Raw genomic sequence first — 6,000 nt, 5'->3', positions numbered from 1 at the left:
AGCTTTATGCAAAATTCTCCAAGTATGAGTTTTGGCTCAGTTCAGTGGCTTTCTTGGGGCACGTGGTGTCCAGCGAGGGTATTCAGGTTGATCTGAAGAAGATAGAGGCGGTTCAAAGTTGGCCCAGACCGTCCTCAGCCACAGAGATTCGTAGCTTTCTTTATTTGGCGGGTTATTATCATCGTTTTGTTCAGGGATTCTCATCTATCGCATCGCCCTTGACCAAGTTAACTCAGAAGGGTGCTCCATTTGTATGGTCGGGCGAGTGTTAGGAGAGCTTTCAAAAGCTCAAGACAGCTTTGACCACATCTCCAGTGTTAGTTTTGCCATCAGCTTCAAGTTCATATATCGTGTATTGTGATGCTTCGAGAGTTGGTATTGGTTGTGTATTGATGCAGGCGGGTAGAGTTATTGCTTATGCTTCTCGTCGGTTGAAGCCCCATGAGAAGAACTACCCCGTTCATGATTTGGAGTTGGTTGCCATTGTGCACGCGTTGAAGATTTGAAGGCACTACTTGTATGATGTGTCTTGTGAGGTGTTTACTGACCATCGTAGCCTCCAGCACTTGTTCAAGTAGAAGGATCTCAATTTGAGGCAGCGGAGGTGGTTGGAGTTGCTTAAGGATTATGATATCACTATATTGTACCATCCAGGGAAGGCCAATGTGGTGGCTGATGCTTTGAGACAAAATGCGGTGAGTATGGGGAGTTTGGCATATATTCTAGTTGGGGAGAGACCTCTTGCGGTTGATGTTCAGGCCTTGGCCAATCGGTTCATGAGGTTAGATGTTTCGAAGCCCAGTCGGGTATTTGCTTGCGTGGTTTCTCGGTCTTCCTTATATGATCGCATCAGAGAGCACCAGTATGATGATCCGCATTTGCTTGTCCTTAAGGACAGGGTTCAGCATGATGATGCCAGAGATGTGACTATAGGTGATGATGGGGTGTTGAGGATGCAGGGCTGGATTTGTGTGCCCAATGTAGGTGGGCTTCGGGAGTTGATTCTGGAGGAGGCCCATAGCTCGCGATATTCCATTCATCCGGGTGCCGCAAAGATGTATCAGGATTTGAGGCAACATTATTGGTGGAGAAGAATGAAGAAAGACATTGTGGGATTTGTAACTCGGTGTCTCAATTGTTAGCGGGTGAAATATGAGCATCAGAGATCGGGTGGCTTGCTTCAGCAGATGGATATTCCCGAGTGAAAGTGGGAGAGGATCACTATGGACTTTGTTGTTGGACTTCCACGGACTATGAGGAAGTTCAGTGTTATTTGGGTGATTGTGGATCGGCTAACCAAGTCCACGCACTTCATTCCTGTATGTACTACTCATTCTTCAGAGTGGTTGGCAAAGATCTATATCCGGGAGATTGTTCGGTTGTATAGTGTCCCAGTTTTCATCATTTCAGATAGGGGCACTCAGTTTACTTTGCAGTTTTGGAGGTCTGTGCAGCGAGAGTTGGGTAATTAGGTTGAGTTGAGCATAGCTTTTCACCCTCAGACGGACGGGCAGTCCGAGTGCACTATTCAGATATTGGAGGACATGTTGCGTGCTTGTGTCATTGATTTCGGAGGGTCTTAGGATCAGTTTCTACTGCTTGCAGAGTTTGCTTATAACAGCAGTTACCAGTCGAGTATTCGGATGGCTCCGTATAAGGCTTTGTATGGGAGGTGGTGTAGATCTCTAGTTGGTTGGTTCGAGCCCGGTAAGGCTAGGCTATTGGGGACAGACCTGGTGCAGGATGCTTTAGAAAAGGTGAAGGTAATTCAGGTGAGGCTTCGTATAGGGTTGGTCGAATCGAGTTTGGAAAGGATTTGGTAAGGTTTGAGACACTTAACCTCTTTATTGGGTTATCCGTTCGGGCCATGGGTTGCCCAATTTCTTAACGGGTTAACCGATAACCCAATAAGATTTAATAAAATTAGGATTTTACCCAATTTCTAGGGCTTCATTCTCTCTTTTTCTCTTAATTTTCTCAGTCGCATTCAAGATTGAAGTTTTAATGTTCACTCTTCAGACTCTGATTCAATTTTTGAACGGTTCTTCTTCAAATTTCAATGTACAACCACATTCTTAGAATCTTAGCGTAAATTTGAATTCCAAATTTACTTCTTTATTAAGAACAAATTTTGTTCCTTTCTTTTGAGTTTTACAGTAGAGTTCGATAATAAAAATATAGGATTTTTGATTGTTTTTTATTCTTTATTTTGTGCTCATGTTTTAGTACTATGTTTGTACTTTTTAATTTTAAGGTGAAATTGCTACTACTTTGTATTCTTATTAATGTATTTGGATTGTTGAAGAATTAATACTATTTTAGTTGTGTTTGGACAACTTTTGAATTACTAGTACTCTTATTGCTTTTGCTACCATTGGACTCTGGAAAATGATTGATCTCTTGATTATAGTTTGGTAGGAACCCAAAAAATTATAATTTATGTTCCTGTTAACTAATATTTCCACTGAAATGGAGATGGAATGCTTGAGGAGTTGTAGTATCAATTTTTGAGATTGCACAGGTCATGAATTTGTCAAAATGAAACATTCTTCAAATATTAGTTGTGGCTAGAACGTAGAATTGGGTAGTATACTATTGGAGTGTTTGGCAAAAAAAAAACAGCTTAAAAAAAGTTAAAAAGGCTTTAAAAAAGCTAAAAGCCACAAGTTAGGATATCCTAACTTCCCCGTTTTTTGCCTAAAAGCCATCTTATTTTGACCAACGAAATTACTTACTTGTCCCTTATAACTTTTACTAATCCCAAAACTACCCTCGTCAAATAAATCCTAAAATATCCAACTACTCCCACTTTCTGTTCATCTTCTTTCCTCTTCTTCTCCTTCATCTTCGACGGTAAGTTTGTTCTTCTCCTTCATCTTCGACACTTTCTGTTCTTCTTTACCAAACTACTCCCAAACTTTCCGTGTTCTTCATCCTAAAATATCCAACTACTCCCAAACATGATTTTAAGGCTTTACATTTTAAAAAATATGGTAACAATCTTTTTGCAAGTTTTATGTTTGGTCATGATCAGCTTATAGAAATCGAGGTTTGGCAGATTGTTACATAATAAGCAAGAGGAAGATGTAGGTTCTTGATTTGTTTTATGCGATATTTTTGTCTTTTTAATAGAAAAAAGTGCTTACCAGCACTTATTTACCAAACACTTCATTAACTTTTTTTAAGTTTCAGCACTTTTATCCAAACAGTTAATTGCTTATTTATAAAACAAGCTCCAGCACTTAAAAGTTGCTTTTAAGCACTTGTGCTTAAAAGCTATTTTTTTAAAGTCAATCCAAACGGGCTCTATATGTGAATTCTTCTCTTTTTTGCTTAACTCGAGTGAATTGTCTTCTCTTTTTTGCTTAACTCTAGATTGAGTTATCTTATCAGGTAAACCGATAACCGAACCGGTAATGATCGACAACCGATTAACCGATAATCAATAACTAATATCTTATCGGTTTGGTTATCGGTTTATCATATTTATAAATCGATAACCGATATGCTAAACCGATAATATTCATAACCGAACCTAACCGACCGATGCCCACCCTTATTTATTTCTTCCATTGTTGGTCGTTTTGGAGCTATTTAAAAGAGATTGAAGAGGGATTCAAGGGGAATCACTTTGAGGTAAGAATTTTGGACTTAAAACTCAATTCTAATGTGAAATCTACCTAATAAATCATGGAATCTAAGCCTAAAATTGAGGAATTAGGGCTTGAGATTAAGAGACTTTAGAATGAGAATTTTAAGGGTCATTTGGACTCTGATTTCAGTGTTCTTGGTATGTATGGACTCGTGGGAGGATAAGGATTCCGTTGATATGATTTTTATCGAGTTTCAAGACATGGGTCCGGGGGTCGGGTTTGGCCAATTTCGGGATTTTTGGTATAATTTGATTATTTTCGTTTGGGCTTCGTTCCCTTAGCATATTTTGACGTCGTGATTCTGATTTTGGATAGATTTGATGCGATTGGAGGCCGATTCGAGGGGCAAAGGCATCGCGGAGTAGTATTTTCACCGGTTTTAGGTAAGTAACCGTTGTAAATCTGGAACTGAGGGTACAAACCCCGGTATTTGACTTGTTTTGATAAATGCGGTGACGCACATGCTAGGTGACGAGCGCGTGGGCGTGTACCGGTAGGGATTGTGACTTGGTCCGTCCTGTAGCGACTATTAGGCCGCGTATTTGATTTGGAATCTTATATTATTCCGTATTTTAGTCATTTATACTGTATTATGGGTTGTATGCCATGTTTGGGGCCTTGTGCCGACCTGTTGAGACCCTTAGGGGTATTTTTACTATTTTTCCTAACTTTACTTGTTAAAAGCATATCCTTAGTCACGTTTTACCTGTTTAAATGTTTAAAACTGGTTTATCCCTCCACTTCTAAATGTGAGGACTGTTCGGACTAAGTTCCCTAATTTCTACTGTTGTGCCCGAGAGGCTGTGAGGTTAATGACTGAGAGAGGTTGAGAACCTAATGGTGAGGATATGTATAAATGTGTGAGTTATGGATCGGGTTACACGCCGCAGCGATACTTATATGGATCGGGCTGCACGCCTCAGCGATATATATATATATATTGGATCGGGCTGCGCGCCGCAACGATATGAAGCTTAGGTTGTAGGAGCCTCTCCGGAGTCTGTACACCCCTAGTGAGCGTAGTTGACTATAAATTATGGATCGGGCTGCACGCAACAACGGTTACTATGATTTCTATTATTATGAGATATTAATGAGTCTGAGTGCTGAGAGTGAGTACTGAGTGACGAGAGTGAGTCACGAGTGACTGAGAGACTACCGGAGAGGCCATATTCTGAGTGATACCTTACCCGAGGGGCCCAGTTATGATATTTTCACTGATTTCACTCTTCTTTTAAAAACAAGCCTCTGTTGGAAAAATTGCTAAGTATATGATTTCAAGTGTTTAAACTGAAGTTGATAATTCTACGATGAAACTGGTTTTAAACTGTGAAATGGATTTGTTATCCTGTTGTTTATTCAATTATATGATTTTTAACTGCTCGTCACTGCTTTCAGACCTTATTTACTCTAGTTACTTACTGAGTTGGCGTACTCACTGTACTCCCTGCACCTTGTGTGCAGATCCAGGTGCCCGAGTGTCAGAGTGAGGGTCCTCAGCTGATCTAGAGGTTGCCGGAGATTTCAAGGTAGCTGTATGGCATCCGCAACCCTTATTTCTCCTTCCTATCTTGTTCTTTTTTATATTTTCTAGACTTATGTTGTATCAGAAAGTCAGTTATGTAGTGGAGGCTCTAGACTCGTGACACCAGATATTTGGGGCTGTGTAGTTCATGTTTATTTGACTCCCGCTTATATTTTGTTGTTTTTAAACACTTATTATGGAAATTTGGTATTTAAACCTGTGTTAGAAAAATGGTTTTATAAAAGGAATTTGTTGTAGTTAATGATTTGGGTTGGCTTGCCTAGTAATGTGATAGGCGCCATCACGACCGAATATTTGGGGTTGTGACAATTTCAAGTACTATAAAATCTACAGGGAAAACAAACTTATTTACTCTTACGAGCACATTTTCAATTAGTCACTTAGGTTTCTTAGTACTTTGATCTGCAAACTGAAGAGAAACACCTATGTCTTTCATTTTACCAAGATTTAATTTTCTAAAGATAGAAAATGGTATCAAGTTAATTGAAGCTCCAGAATCACAAAGTGCATGGAATGTAAAACTACCTGGATCACCAAGTTTTTGTGGTAGCTTATTTTGAAGTATAGCACTGCATTTTTCAGTAAGCACCACCACAGAAACTTCTTCCAATTTCCTTTTACTTGACAAAAATTCTTTTAAGAATTTGGCATAAGAAGGCATTTGCAACAAAGCATCAGTGAAAGGAATATTAATGTGGATTTGTTTTAAAATCTCCAAAAACTTTGAAAATTGATTATCAAGATTTTCTCTTTTCAGTTTTTGTGGAAAAGGAATTGTCACAGGGAAAGGAGTCAATTTTT

Source organism: Nicotiana tabacum, chromosome 20, assembly GCF_000715075.1.
Source record: "Nicotiana tabacum cultivar K326 chromosome 20, ASM71507v2, whole genome shotgun sequence".
NCBI lineage: Eukaryota > Viridiplantae > Streptophyta > Magnoliopsida > Solanales > Solanaceae > Nicotiana > Nicotiana tabacum.
This window is presented reverse-complemented; position numbering follows the sequence as displayed.